Source organism: Prionailurus viverrinus, chromosome C1 (assembly GCF_022837055.1).
Source record: "Prionailurus viverrinus isolate Anna chromosome C1, UM_Priviv_1.0, whole genome shotgun sequence".
NCBI classification, from domain to species: Eukaryota; Metazoa; Chordata; class Mammalia; order Carnivora; family Felidae; genus Prionailurus; species Prionailurus viverrinus.
Genome location: NC_062568.1, coordinates 14932954 through 14949705, shown reverse-complemented (window position 1 = coordinate 14949705; position 16752 = coordinate 14932954).

Genomic DNA, 16752 nt, shown 5'->3' with positions numbered 1-16752 from the left:
ACGGGGTAAAAACCAATATTCTGCTACAGGTGTAAAATTTGGCCTTTGGTTCCTCTACAACATTTACCTCATGCCCATCTTTTTTTTATGTTTATTCATTTTTGAGAGAGATACAGAGAGAGAGAGAGAGTATGTTTGGGGGGGAGGGAGAAGGGGGGAGGGGCAGAAAGACAGGGTGAAAGATGGTCTGAAGCGGGCTCTGTGCTGACAGCAGTGAGCCTGATGTGGGGCTCAAACTCATGAACTGTGAGATCACGACCTGAGCTGAAGTCAGATGCTCAACTGACTGAGTCACCCAGGTGCCCCTACCAGGTGTAAATCTTAAAGGACTCACAGCTATTAGGCTGGACAAAGTATATTCGTCTAAAATGGTGATACATCGTGTGTCTGGGCGACTCAGTCGGTTAAGCATCTGATTCTTGATTTTGGCTCAGGTCATGATCTTACAGTTCGTAGGATCGAGCCCCATGTCAGGTCAGCATGGAACCTGCTTGGGATGCTGTCTTTGTCCCGACCTTCTGCTCCTCCCTTGCTCATGTGCTCTCTCTCTCTTTCTCAAAATAAATACGTAAACTTCAGAAAAAAATAAAATAAAATGGTGATACATCTTTGGATGTGAAAGGAGCATATGAAAATATGATGTTTTGAGGGCTCAGGGGATAGACAGTAATTCCTGTTCTGGATACTTGAGTAGACATAGAGGCAATATTTGTATATTGTACCATTCTTTTCTATCCAAGCTCAGAAATTTCAGGAGGAAAAAGAGCAGAAAGGTAGCCTCTTGGCTGAGGAAGCAGCATGAGCAAAACACAGAGGCAGAGAAGAGTTAGGCGTGTCTTGAAAACTTGGAAATGCTGGCATCGTCATGTACAGGAGAGTTGGAGGAAATTAGTAAAACAGTTCAGGTCAGATACTGAGGTCTTGATGTTCTCCAATTATTTTTCAGGTGACGGGAAACCATGGACAGTGAAGAAAGGTGGTGTCAGCTGAGCTTCCAGATGGTTCCTCAAACAACAGTGTATAAAGTGGAGATGATTGCACTAGTCTCAGACAGGGCCAGAGAGGGGGATGCCTGCATGTTCGGTTAGTTGCGGGTCGGACTCTTGATTTCTGCTCAGGTCATGATCCCAGGATCGTGGGATTGAGCTGTGCATTGGGCTCCATGCTGAGCAAGGAGTGGAGCCTGCTTGAGATTCTCTCTCTCTGTGCCTCTACCTCGCTCATTCCCTCTCTCTCTCTCTCTCCCTCTCTCTCTCTTTCAAATTACAAAAAGAAAGAAAGGGACAGATAGGGACTGAAACAAGGAGATATAATTCGCAGGATCTGGTGACTGATTGGATGCGCTGAGTCAAAGGGAGAGAGGGTCACTAATGATGGAAGTTTCTGGATGGAGTGCCTGGGAAGATGGTGAGGTCTTTCATTGAAATAAGCATGCCAGAATAAGAGAAGAGAATTTCTTCCATTTCTGATCAGCAAAAAGACATCGAGGCTGACATGTCAAGCACCAAAATGATGAACCAGAGCTTGAGGGAAAAGGTGAAACTCAAACTGGATACTCAAGGATCCTCCCCACAGAGGATGGAGTGGAAATTGTGATGGTAAATCAACCCTCTGATGGTGAACCTCAGAAAGGTAGGGCTGATTTTATTTCAGAAGCATGTGAGGGCTGATAACACAGAATCTAGGGGAGAAGAGATTTTTTCATATTGAAAAGATGAGTATATTATTATCTCTGAGGTATGTAGTGTAATTTTTCTTATGCCTTTTGGGTTTTACCAATTTTTGTTACTTCTATAAATAATAGAAACGATAAATATTACCTTTGAAGAAGATAAGAGGACTAGTATAACATGCTAATGGAGACAAACCAGTAACGTAAATGCTTTTTTATGAGTTTTAAAATTTTTTAAAAAATGTTTTTTTTCAATTGGCTTCTTCCTATGTTTAATATTTGTTTATTTACATAGAATTGCTTGGTAAGTACTTACGGACTGTCTGTTCAGTGCCAGGCACTGTTCTTGGATGTTCAGGATACCCGTGGACAGACCATCACAGGTCCCTCCTCGTTCGTTGCTTTCAACCCCCCTCCCCTTGCTAGAATGCAATGTTCCTTGCACTTTGTCAGGCAACTGATACATCCGAGCTCTTCAACCGGTGAAAGACTCGTGCCACCATGACCGTCAAGTCAACTCACTTTACTTATCCAAACTTCTGTTTTCTCAGTTTCGGAATGGAAATAGCCATCCCCACCTGTGCGCCTCGGAAGTTCGCTGTGAACTGTGAGTATCAGCATAAACAGCAAAGGATAAAAGAACAGAAACCCTGGGTTCTAGGTTTTGATTCTGGTTCCACAGCTTAGAGTGTTCTCTTAGATCTTCAGTTTTATTATCTATAGCTACAAAATTATTCGTATAGAGGATGATAGACAGATGATAGATAGACAGAAGGTGGATGGATGGATGGATAGATGGATGTTGTATGGATGGATGGATGGATGGATAGATAAAGAGAGACAGACAGATAAATAGAGTTGGGAGAGGATTTGACTCAAGGCTTCAAAAAGTTTCCAATTAAGCCCTTTCATAACAAAGAGAAGCAAATCGTGTATCTTGAGTATAACCTCAGGTGTCTTGATACAATCAGGAAATTTCCTGGAAGTTGTATTTTCTTTTATTTATTTATTTTGTTAATTTTTTTGTTGTTTTTTATTTATTTTTTGAGAGAGACAGAGCACGAGCGGGGGAGGGGCAGAGAGCGAGGGAGACAGAATCCGAAGCAGGCTCCAAGGCTCTGAGCTGTCAGCCTGACGTGGGGCTCGAACTCACAAACTGTGAGATCATGACCTGAGCCGAAGTCAGAGGCTTAACCTACTGAGCCACCCAGGCGCCCCTGTATTTTCTCTCAATATTTCTATAAAAAATCTTCATATTAATTTCATTTAATCATGCCACCTTAAATGATTTACAAAGAATCAATATTAATGATACCTGTTTTTCCTGAGGACTTTTAGGTGCTATGCCTTCTGTTAAGTCCTCTCCTTACATCAGTTTACTCAATATACCCAATCACGCCTTTACTTAGGTGAAATTATTATCCTTATTTTTCAGGAAATAAAATGATGCTCACAAGAGTTGAGAAACTTGCTCAGGACCGTATAGCTAGGCTGTGGTGCAAGCGGGATTCGAACTTGGGTAGTCTGGATCTAGAGCCACAAGATCTTAAGGTGTGCCTTAGTTTACTGTGGGTCTTTCTCCTGCCCCTTACCAACACCATAGTCCATCTTAGGGGTGCCTAGCAGTGCCAAGTGAGGACAGCAACGTATGGTCTCCCCAACCCTGCACCCTGCCCATTCACCGTGTGGTCATCCATCCTGCTTAAGATTGGGAGATAAAGAAACATAGTCTTTCCAAGCTCATGTTTCCCAGATGCTGAATTTTTCCAAAGGACACAAGAGTCTTCGTTTCACCCTGCTTTTTGCAAAGGGAGTGCTGAAGTGGTTATGAATGAGGTGTTTCTCCTGCAGTCCTACTCATACTGGGATGATTTACTTAATGTCTTCCTAATAATAGTTTGTGGCATAAAAGGGAGTGGAAGGGTTAGGACTGGGAGTGAGATGGGTAGAATGGGTGAAGGGAGAGAAGGCATGATTTATATTCAGACGGGGCAGTGCCTTCAGCCTGACTCACAATGGAGGTTATTCATCAAGACCACCAGAGTCTCAGGGACATGAGGTATTTGGATTTGGAACACATTCCATCAGTCTAATTGCTGGTGAGACCTGAGGTGACACGAGAGAAACTGATCAATTGTCCGCCACCCTACTTGCAGCCCCTCTGACCCTACACATGAGGTTCTCCTTGCTTTATTGGGTCCTAATGTCACCTCTCTCTGTTTCCCTCCCCCCTTGTTTTATGGTTGGGACAATGGCAAGCTTCTTTCTGTTTGTTACTCTTAACCCAAAGACAGAGCAGCCTCCCTAACAGAACACTCTGCCTTGAAATAAAAGCACAGATCAGTTTGATTCGGAAGAAGTCGGTGTACTCACAGAGGCCACATTCCTCATTCCCGCCAGTGTCCTGAGCAGCAGCGAAAGAAAAGGTACTTCTTCAACCATAATTTACTAAGCACATAGTTCGTCTCAGGGACTAGAGACATAGCACTGAAAAAGTCATGGGAGGTCCCTACACTTACAGAGTTTTGAGTCCGATGGGAGTGAGAAGTATGAAATAAGCCACTTTGGCATGGAGTCAAGAGATATGATGGGAGAAGTATGGGGATACACAGCACCCCAGAACAAGAAGGTGTATTTAACTCCACCTAAGAAGCTTACTTCATAGGACTCTCCAGAAAAATCCTCCCTTTCAGGACCTTTGTCTCAGGAAAATGCTACCTTGTGATGAGACCCTTTCTGGTCCCCAGAATATTCTCTAAATCAAGTAAAACCATGGCCTTCAGTTATAGACAAGATAATGTACCTCTCCTAGAGTGTAGTAGCCCAAATACTACCTTTGAAAGTATTAGAACATGATTGGCTTTAGCAGTATAATATTTAGGAGTGTGATTATTTGCAAACGGTGACTTAGTTCATGAATCCTAGCTGCTCTGGAAGAGTTTAGCATCTGAGAGGGGCCTCTGCTCCTGTCACGGAGCATGTGCACTCATTGTTTATGCCATTGCTACTACAGCTGACAGAACCTACTGGTGAGCCTGCTGAAACTCCCCCAACTAGGCAAGTTGGACCCCAAACCCTATGGCAATCTACAAGTGCTGAGATCTCATATGCCCGTACCCTTGAGTGGTTGCATTCTGTCCAGCAGTCTAAATCTCCTCTCCCATGGGCTAGGGATTCTCACTCCCCCTTCACTGGGTCCACTAGAGGTGAGTAATGACACTTTTTGTTTTTGTTTTTTTTTTTTTTTTTTTTCAACGTTTATTTATTTTTTTGGGGACAGAGAGAGACAGAGCATGAACAGGGGAGGGGCAGAGAGAGAGGGAGACAGAACCGGAAACAGGCTCCAGGTTCCGAGCCATCAGCCCAGAGCCCGACGCGGGGCTCGAACTCACGGACCGCGAGATCGTGACCTGGCTGAAGTCGGACGCTTAACCGACTGCGCCACCCAGGCGCCCCGACACTTTTTGTTTTGTTCAGACCTGATGCATCTCCCCTCTCTGTAGAAAAGCCACTCGGAGGAAAAGAACCTGGTATTGGTTCTACTTGGAAACTAGGAGATTCCTCTTTGGAGTTACATAAGACTGAGAATCCAGGCAGGCTTCCTGTAGGAAGTAAAAGTTAACTGAAGGATGGGCAAGTGCCTGGCAAAGGCACAGACTAGATTGTTCATCCTGTAAGAAGATTCAGATTGTTGTCTCGCAGAGACCACAGGGCATGTAAGGCACTAAATAAGGGGGAGGGCAGGGATGGGGAAAGCTGAGGAGGTAAGGCTTGTAAATAATGTTAAAGAATGTAAACTTTATCCTGAGGGCAAGGGGAAGCCAGTGAAGAGCATGAAGTAGAAAAAAAGACATGCTGGGATTGGCCTTTTAGAAAAATCATGTTGGCTACAGCATGGAGAAGGAATTAGAAGGGAACAGATTGGAGACAGTAAGACCAACACGATGGTTGTGGTCATAGCCCAGAACAAGAGAACAGGGGCCTGGACTAGGGTGGTGGCAGTGATGTCACCATCGCACTTGAGGAATGACAGAAGCCAGAATGACCTTGGTATATTTAAAGCAGTGAAGCAGTGAAGGAGAGAGAGAAGGCAAGGATGCCTTCTGGGTGCCCGGCTTGAGCAGGCAGCTACAGTGATAAGAGCATCATTCACTCTGTGTTATGGACTGAATGTTCGTGTTCCCCCCAAATCCATCTGTTGAGTCGCTGATCCACAGTGTGATGGTTTTGGGCGGCAGGGGTGGGGGGGCTTTGGGAGGCAATTTGATTTAGAAGAGGTCACGATAGGGGCGCCCCCATATGGATTAGTGCCCAGATAAGAAGAGGAAGAGACACCAGAGGTTCCTTTCACTTCCATGTGAGGACACGGTAACAAGGTGGCCATCTGCAAGCCAGGTGGAAGTCCCTCACCAAATCTGCCTGCACCCTGATCATCACAAACTTTCAGCCTCCAGAACTGTGAGAAAGACGTGTCTATTACTGAAGCGACCCAGTCTGTGATATTCTGTTACGGCGACCTGAAATAGACAACGAGAGTCAGAAGAGAAATCTAGGTGAAAGATATGAATTCCAGGCCATGCATCTGTGGAAGACACGTACCACCACGGCATGTAGGAGGTGACCAGGGAGATGGGGAAGAGTGTGAAGAGAAGACGCTTGGTGACACCAACATGAAGGTAGCCGAGACCTAGTAGCTTTGTCCACAGCATTCACAGTCACTAAGGTCCCGAGTGCGGAAACGTCCAAAGGTCACACCGACCCCCAGGCAGGTGGTCAGAGCACATCATCTGCCCTACGAGGACTTTAACTTGTAGTCTACCAGCGGTGGTACCTAAGGAACCCACATCTGTGAAGGGACCGGAGTTACACCTGAGGTCTCCTGTATACATTGTGTGGATGTTTTAAATGTCCTGAAGCTGTGAAGTACTACCCTAAAAACGATTCTCACTGGGATCAGAGCTACCTATCATCCTCCGTCATTTTAAAAGGGGAGACAGGGGCACCTGGGTGGCTCAGTGGGTTAAGGTCCAACTCTTGGTTTTGGCTCAGGTCGTGATCTCACAGTTCATGAGTTCGGGCCCCATGTTCGGCTGTGTGCTGACAGCGTGGATTCTGTTTGGGATCTCTCTCTCTCTCTCTCTCTCTCTCTCTCTCAATAAATAACTTAAAATCACCTTAAAAAAATAAAATAAAAGGGGAGACATTGCGTGTCCCCACGAGAATGGAAGAGCCTGAAGTCATTCCAGATCGTCTGTTTTAGGTTTACAGTCTGTCCCTGTCTTCATAAATTACTGTTTATAGTTTCTATATGTTCATGTCCATTTTATGATTTTCAGAAACTGTGGATCTTCTCCATCAGATCCCAAAAGGAAAAAAAATCGTTAGCAGAAGATTCAGAAAACTACAGCATGAGGGAATTTCTCAGAACCATTTCTGGGAGACCTAAAATGCCCTTCTCTTTGCCACTTTGGCCTGTCAGCTGTGGCCGAGCCCTGGACGAAACAGGGAGTCTGAAATGCAGGCTGTGTCTGTCCCTGCTCCTGCCTCATGTTTTCTATTTCTGCTTCACATCATCATGGATAATGAAAGTCGACTGGCTGTTGGGTTTCCTCTCCCACTGCCACTGTCGTTTCCATTTGCTGGGTCTCATGCCTTTTTAGCACAGAGTTGTTGTGTTTGGGCTCTCATTTGCCAGGCAGTGATAACTTCCAAGAAAAACCTATTCTTATTGAATTATTTTTGGAATGTTATGCAAACATGTCTAAATTATGTGGCAGCCAATTCTGCTCTAAGATCTGGTTTTGACTTCATGTTAATTCAAGTAGGGGAGAGAAAGAAAGCAACAAAAACCCAAAATGGGTACACACCATCTTTCATTGTCTAAGAGAATTATTTCTCCCCTCAGATACAAGGACCCCAGCTCCCTTTCAGAAGGCTGGGGAGTGAAGTCCACGTTCCAGTCCCGGGTTCCCCTCATGGAATATGCAGAGGGAAAGCTTCCCACTTCAGTTCCCCAGGAGAAAAAAAGGCTGAAGTAAGCGACACTGCATATACAGTGTCTGGATCTCCTTAAAAAAGCTAGGATCTCCTTAAAACACACACACACACACACACACACACACACACACACACACACACACAACAAACGGGACTCCTTTCAGTGAGTCCAGACCTTAATCTAAGCTATGTCATCCATGGACCTTTACAAAAACAAGTAGTAATGGCTATTTCCCACCCCTGAGATCTCCATCAGTGATTCTCAGAGACAGCTTAGTTGAGAATTAGGTTCTAAGTTCAACAAAGCCAATACATTTCTGATCCTGGGGATTGACAACCATTGTCTTTCATTTCTACATGTTCTAGCTAGAATCCGTCCTTTTAATTTTTTTTTATTTTTTATTTTTATGGGACATTCTATTCCTCCAATCACTGTGAATTTGGGAACTTGGTAAACCCAGAACCACTGATGACCCTTATCTGCGCCAGGACAGGAGGGTGGGTGAACGGTTAAGAAGCAGAGTGCACAGAGTGCCGCGCACGTATCTGAGCTCAGCATCAGCCCGTGACTGAGCCAGATCTACCCGTTGGCCTCCAATTACAAGAACCAGTAAAAGTAAGACTCTCAATGACTACGATGCATTCGCAAGCCTCAATGTATTCCTTTGACAAATGGGAAAGACAGCATACTGAGCCTCTAAGTATGTCCCATAGATGTTTGGAATGCCAAAACTCCTGTCCATAATGTTCTTGTTCAAAATGCCAGTATGTGCACAAGTGGCTGACTATAGGGAACAGAATTAGTGAAGAAGAGGGACTCAGATTCCTGAAGCAAAACTTTTATTGCAACAGCACCAGTGGGCCCCATTGTCAGAAGATTCCAATCAAAGCTCCTCCCCCTGGCCCTACCAGCTGGCTGCAACTACATTCTCAGTCTTATCCCTTAACATCCCTCACATACCCCATCCCCTGGCTAAGTGGGGCCCTGTTATCCACTCATTCTCAGTACTTCCCTTATTGCCCTTGTAATCATCGTGTCCTCTTTCCGGGATGTCTCCACCCAGCCCCATCCCACATGACTATAACCCCCCATCTCAGCCATCTACAGTCACTCAGAGTCCACCTTTTCCAAAATCTTCCCTCAACTCCCAGTCCCCCACCTCACTTCTAAGAAACAATTCTTTCTCTGAATCCCCAAAGCACTTTATGTAAACCTTACTTCTGTTACTGGATCAAGTTCCCATCATGCATCACCTCAGCTTTGCCCAGTTCTCAGGTGCCTCAGGGGCCCTTGTTGCCCTAGTTGTCACTGAGGCAAGCAGCCCTGTGTGGCCTCTGACCAACCACATATGAACACAACCCCACAGTGACTTCCTTCATGTCCTTCAAGTTTTGAACCCCTCACCTTCCATTTTGGTATATCCCTGCTGCTACTGAGGCATTAAACCTAATGGGGGGTTACATGAGACATACACACTGTAAGTGCAGGGAGTTAATGCCTCCTGCAGCAAAGTTCTGACCAATCGGAGACAAGAAGCTGTGAACAAGCTCTCCATTCTCCTTTCCTAATCCATCATGTACTTTCCTGAGACCCAGTAGTTCATAGACTTCTGGGAAGACAGTCCTACGCAACTGAACAATTACAGTTGTTACCAAGCCGTGCCCTGGTCGGTGAACACCCTCTTGGAATTGTTCTCTTTTCCTTCCTCCTTTCATGGGTTTGCACTCCCCATGAAAAAAAAGCAGTACAATAGTTTTTGCATCTGACACTGTTTTCAAGGCTACTCAAACGTATCACTTTTTACTGTATATCATGGTTGCTTATGGACGTACCCCCAACTTTTTGACTACATACTCACTGCAGGTACCTTCGATGTTTTCTATCTCGTACTACAACATCCCTATTGAGTGCCAGGCATAGTGTTGGTGCTCAAGAAACGTCTGTGTTAAGAATGAAAACAGACTTTGGAGAAGGTTGTATCAACTCAGTCCTGAACTGACACAATCCCAATATGGAGGGATGACAGGGGAGTTTGATCTTACATCACGACTTCCGTTCTCCAGCCAATGACTTGTTAATATAACCAAAGGCTGTTGGATGCAACACAGCACAATCCAACCAAAGGCTATCTTCTTTTTCTTGCCAGTACAAGAGTGTGTATGATGAGGCAGAATATAGAAAATCATTAGGTCAAACTCTTTCTGGAAGAGAAGGTCGCAAGACGCTGGAGAGCAGATCATAGGGACAATAACTAGACTTCCCTTAGTTTTGTGAATATAAAGGCCAGCAGGCATATTTCCCCACTGCTTTGGGGAAAGGGTATAAAGAAACTCTAATGGCCATCACCTCACCACTTCTAATACAGCCTTTCCGACATCATGAGTCACTGTGGCTGGAACCTGCGTGCCCCTGTGTGGCCTCAACACTACTGGTGGCCTGTGTTCATACCTGGGTCCCCAAGGGCACAGAATGTAGAGAATCAGTTTGTACCAGGAGAGCTTTTAAGAAAGGCACCACATCTATAATTGGGTAGACAGTACACTCCAGTTTTCTCTCAGCCCTGTATCTGGAAGCAAGATTGTGCACTTTGGACTATGTCCCTGGAGTTCTTGGACCTCAAGAGAGGAATAGTAGTCTTCCTGTTAATGAGGCCTTGACCAGCTAATTGCAAATTAAAAGATGTGACCACATTCTTAAGGTGAAGAAGTGATTCCTCCTGGTCATTCCGGGACTCGCTAAGCTGTCTGTGAGAAGTACTCTCTGTTCACCACAGCCTTTCTAGGGTACCAGGTGTAGCCTTGGCTTGTTGGAAAGTGTGACCCATGCAGAGAAAAACAACACAGGAGTTGGACAGAGGAGAGCAGAGGAGATGAGTAATTGTACCTGTCAGAAAATGAGGATAATGGTTAAGGATACATGCGCGGAAGCTCTGAGTTCTTCAGAGGAAAACACGAGTGCAAACATGAGGAATGATTTGTCCTCAGTCTCCCCCCAGAGAAGGCGGAGTTGATCATTTGGGCCCAGTGGCCTGTATCACCTTCCAGCCAACACTCTTAAAAGTGCCTGCTCACAGTTGGTGGTTAGCACAGGCATTTCACAACCCTGGACCTGCTGCCCGTCCTGCAGATTCAGGCAGCTCTAATTTTGCAAAATGCTATTTTTAAAGCAACCAACGAGTTCCACGTTGCCCCCACTGCAACCCAGAGGAAAGAGCTGGTTGCTTCATCAGGTATCTGGCACGGAGGGGCTTTGCTGTGGATGTCTTCGTTTCACTGTCATACCATCCTGATTAAGATTAATTGTTCCAGTTGAAGTGAGTCACTCAGAAAGGATGGGAAGCGTGGAGGGAAAAGAACAGTTTGCTTCCCCCGCCCCCACTTCAATATTTGTTCTGAAAGACCCAGAAGAATACAGAAGTGAGGCGAAGGAATTTGAAGTGTGGAACAGGGAAGAAAGGACATCGAGTGAAAAAGCCGTTACAGACAATATGTTTATCTTCAGCTCAGTGACTTTCAGGAGAGCACGCACTTGGCTCGTAAGCTTGGAGGATGTGACTGCTCCCTGCCAGTTGGAGCCTTGACCTGAACTCTCCAAAACCCAGCTGACCTCATCGAGCCCCATCTACCCTAAATAACAAGGCTAGGACCCCCTCCGTCGACAGACTTACATGCACATACACACAGATGTATATATTGGAAGCTCCAAAGCCCATTTTGAGTGCAAAAGTCATATACGACCAAGGAAGAAGCTGAGCAAGAAAAAAAAAACATAACCACTAAACTCAAGACTGTACCACAGAAGCAATAAATACTATTTATAGAAGGGCTTTGACTTACTGGGCATTAGCAAAGGTTTGCTCTTCTGAGTCACTTCTCCAAGGCTCAGACTTGCTCATCCCCTCTGAGTATGTCCCCTTGGCTCTGAGACGTACCCTGATTCCCTGCAGAGCAAACCCCCCCCCAAGCTGCTTTGCTGGTAAAGGGGGCCTAGGTGAAGCAGCCCAGGCTACTTAGGGAGTATTTGTAGAATACTTACAAAGACATCATCCCTAACTCATGGTCCTGACTCTCATTCCAAATGGAAAACATCTATCATCTATGCTTTTTTTCTCCATCTCATTATCTTCACATAAAGAAGAAAGGTCTGGCAAGGAAATAAGTGTGTGGTTTTGCCAATTTTGAGCATTCCATAGGAATCAAGTTATCATGATCCACTGGAAAGAGAATTGGGCAGGTGTTGGGAGATTGATTCAGAACAGGTACACTTGTTACCTATTGACAAAGGAGTGAAGGAACTTGGGTATGAATTTCAACCCATCAATTAACCAGTTATGAGTCCTTAAATAAACTATTATTTTCTGGACCTCGGAGATTGTCCAGTTCAATGGAGGAAACTAGCCTATTTTCTAGCTCAGGCATGTCTCTCATTGTCACAGCGTCCTGGAGTCTGTACATCTCTAGAAGGCTATCTTGACTGTCTCTTTCCCTGAAAAATTCATTTGGAACTATTCCTGTTCTACCTCTGCATCTTGGTCTGGATGAATCTTGAACGTTTAGCTCCCAGTTTCAGCCTGAGCCCACCCGATGGCTTAACTGATGACTTCTCTGTGTTCCAGTGATTCTAGTCAAGGATATGGCATATTGTTTTTGCCAATTTCAGGTTTTGGCAGGTTTTGTGCAGCAACTCATTACCCAAATAGTAACTCATCTGAATTTCCTCCACCTTTAAGCCCCATATGTACAGCATGCCACAAGATGACTGATGGTAATTCAAAGTCATTGCCTCTTTGGGAAGTTTGTGTGGGGTCAGTTACTGGCTGCATCCTTAAATTACAGAGAAGATACTTACTGTCCTCAAATGAGAACCAAGGAATGTTATCATAGCTCTGTCTGTCCCAGTATTTGGTACCTCCATAAGAGTTATCCCTTTTACCCAACCCAAGCTTGTTCTTCCTCGATCTCTTTCCCCTTCTCTGTTTCCCACTCTCGCTCTCACTCTTTGTCTCAAACTCAGAGAATTGGAAGGACTCCAGCCATGTGAACACAAGTCAGTGTAATCCAGGACAGAGTTAGATAAATGGGCAACACGCAGGTAACAGTGTCATACAGAAGGTTGAGCCAAAAGCTCAGAGATTCAGTCCCGTATTGTCCCATTTGTTCACCATGCCAATCCCTACTACTACATCTTCCCTGGGTTCCAGACTTGCTTAAGAACTAGAGGATATCAGATGAAGAAATCTCAAGATCTATTCCAGCCCCCACTGTCTTCCTTTTAGGGATGAGGAAGCTGAGACTCAAAGATGCTTCCTGCCATTCACAAGTCCAGCCATATCTCCCAAGCCTCTTCCTGTGTCTCTTCTATCACCCCATAGGATTCACTCAATCGCCCCTATTTCCCCAGGACCTTAGGCTTCTATTTTCAGCTGGGCCTATTTGGGTAACAGTCTATGTTAGCGACCAACCTAGGCTTCCCTGAGATGGAAAATCAGAAGGTACTTCAGCAGGCAGGATGGCCAATGGATCCACAGAGGAATAAAGGAGGGCCCAGGAGGCAGGCCATTGTGACCCAACTATTTCCCTACAAAGCCAGGGAATTCTGGGTATTTTGCTTTGTTTTGCTGCTTTTTTGTTGACCTTTCCCCTTCATTTGTGTCTCCACTTAGTTTTGCGTGGGAAAGGAAGGTCAAGGATCTGGGAAGGCAGGGAAGATATTTTATTGGCCAGAATTTGGCAAGACCTCATATTCCTGCTTCATCAGTATGCCTGACCCATTGGTTGAAGACGGGTCTTTACCTCCTAGCTCCTCTTGGGCCCTGTAAATTCACGCTTTTTAATTTTTACAGAGCAGTTTATGGGCTGCAAAGAAGGGAAGCTGGGAGATCTGTTGTCAGGGGCTGCAATGAGCAATGAACCATCATCTTGGTGTTCTTTTTTCCCCTTCCCTCCGTGAGTCTTGTAAATGAGCATTTTAGACTCTCTGAGGGAGACAGGAAAGGGCTCTGTGGGGGAAAGGCATGAAAAAGCAGAAGGGTCATGAAGGGGTCTTCAGGAACATCTGAGATGCTGGTCTGTCTCTAATCAACTTGGCTATTTGCGGGGCGGGGAAGGAGAACATTTAACAGGTCGTCTTCACAACCCATTTTGACCTGTCTAACCCAAGAGGAGAAGGGAAACATGTACCTGATGATTTAAGCCAGAACTGCGCAACATGGTTCACAGTTCACACTTTGAAAGAATGCTTTGGGAGGAATGCAATCTAAAGAACCGGAAGCTAGAGAATTCTCTCTCCCAAGTTACTCCCTCGAGGATCATAACCAACAGGCAGCATCGCACAGCAGCCAGTCACTTGGAGATGATCACCGATGGAGACCAACCAAGGCAGGAGTAGCAAAGAATCAAAGCTAAATTTGAGAAAAGTGTTATGTGTAGACCCATTAATTAAGGGGCAGAATAAGTTGCTAGAATTTTATTCATCAATACAACAAAGTTAGGAAAAAGGACTAGGAGGGTTTTTTAAGTGCCCCCCCCCCTTGAAGCTTGAGAACCCAACTGGTAGAGAGAGTTAGAGCAATTGGGGAATCATCATTATCACCATCATCATTATCACCATCATCATCATCATCATCATCATCATCCTGCCCCTTGGTGAACACTTATTAAAAGCTTATTGGATGCCAGGCCTCTTGTCAGTGCTTTGCATACCTTATCACATATCATCTCTCCCACAACAGGACGTGATTATCTGCCTCTTGCAGGTCAGGAGAAGGCGAGGGGTCTCTCCCCCATACCCTGCAAAGGGATGGCAAAGAGAAGAAGCCTCAGCCTCCACCAGGGTCTAAACTCTGCAAGTGAGAAGGCAGACACTCAGAGGATTTGAGCTCATATTCAGACTTCCTAATTTTTCCTTCCCCCTGAGGAATAAACCAGTCAATGCTAATATGTGGAATCTCCAAAGGGAGACAGAAGAGGAAAGGGTCTTTGAGGGGGAGGGTCATTAGACCTCTGGTTCTACAGTGAATTCAGGGAGCCCCTGCCCACTGTGGATTGAACCCCCTCTTTGTGCTCCTTCATTGCTGTCTCTGTCTGATTTGAGAAGACTTCCAGAGAAGGCCCTGCCTGTTTGTAGAATCCTCTACTTCTCCCCACCTTCAAATAGCCCTGACCCCTAAGGAAGGTGTTCTGTATCGAACCGGAGAGGACCTGGGCTCTCTCAGTGCAGGGGAAGGTGGCCTTGGGTCAGTATTGGCCAACAGAAGCTGCCGTTGAGCCCATCAGGCACAGGAGGTGTGGAGTGGAATCTCTTCTCTACTCTCCCTTGATTTCTATTCCTAAAGGCCCTTGAGTTTTCCACCAGGCATAGGGAGGGCAGGGGTGCATTTATGTTTTATGCTAGAGGAAGGTGAGGAGGGAAGAAAAAAAAATTACCATAAGAGCAAATTGGGAAACTAGAACTGGAAAACTCCTACTAGGGAAACATACAACATGATTAAACTGTCAATTCCTTTGGAAAGAGGTATGTGTGAGGGGTGGATCGGGATGTTAATAAACAGTGCACACTTGGAATCTTCAAAGGAGCAGGAAACCAGACTCCCTTCAAGGGCAGGGTTGATGCATTTGGAGAAATAACACCTCGGGATTGTCACAGACAGCCCTGCTATATACATGGCAAGGCATAGTGCCAGAACCCACGTGCTTTCAACTCCATTCGCAAATCCCTTGGATTATCAAGAATTTTATTTGCCTTTAGAGTGGACCAGCCTTATACACCATAAACATTTTATTCAGGCATTAATTTCTGGGCTCTGCATCTCATTTGCTTAGTACTGTTCCTGCTGAGAGCCTACCTTCCCTACACTTTTCTTTGGCTGAGGCTGATGCAGTTAAGCTATGATCCCCAGTCACTTAAAGCTGAAAATGGCTTTTCATATACACTTACTCTCTCATTCCTCCTCGGGTTTAAATACAGATGCTCTGGTGTTGTGGGCAGAATAATGACTCCCCAAAGCTAGTCCACGTACTAATGCCTCAAACCTATGACTCTTTTATTTTATGTAACAAAGAGGACTTTGCCGATGTGATTCAGTTAAGGACCTTGAGACGGGAAGATTACTCTGAGTTATCCAAGTGGGCCTAGTGTAGTCGCAAGGATCCGTAAAAGATGGAAGGGAAGGGCAGAAGGGACAGAAAAAGAGACATGACGATGGGAACAGAGGTCAAGCATCGTTTCCTCTGCCGAGCCTACTGTGTCTTCCCTTATGAAGTCAAATCTCTTCGGCGTGGCCTCCTTTGTACCATGGGCTCCATCATCCTAGCAATCATCGCCGCTACAATGCAAGGTGGTGTGTGTGATTATTTGACTAATGTCAGTGTCCTTTCCTAACACACATGAAATCAGGGACCACGCCAGATTTTGCTTCCTCCCGAATTCCCAGCCCACAGCAGGCTCTCGATAAATATTTGTTGAATAAATGAGCAAATGAAAGGGCGAACAGGATCTAAACCTCCTGTGGTTCTGAGTATTCTTTACTGTGGGTGGAAACACCGCAGTCCACGAGGTACCCCACTGATGTGCTCTTCGCTTTTTGTTTCCCTATCTTGCTCCAACCAGAATATTTATCTTCACATATGGTCTTAATACATCTCTGCTGAGAGAAGAGAGTATCTGTGACTCCAATCAATGGCTCATGGAGTTTGTAGAGACGGGAAAATCTTTTTTCTATGTCATGATCTGTATTCAGGTTATTCCGATTTTAAGTCTTGATGATGTTGCCCCACCCGTAGACAATGATCTCTGTTGTTAGACTGGAGATCCCCTACTTCTTTCCTCCCCCTGAATGTGAAAAACCATCCCCTTATTCCAAGACCGAGGTCCTGAGACCGGTTTTGAAATATCCCAGGGGATCCCATTTTCAAATCCTCAAAACAAACTTTATTGTAATTCGCTTCAACCTCTCCGTACTCCTGCATGTGTTTTTAAAGGAAGTTCTGGGTGAGATTACAAAAATAAACAACAGTTACAAATACTGGAAAGGTAGATTCACTTGGCTCAGGCGGTTACTGCACACCAACTATGCGGAGAAATT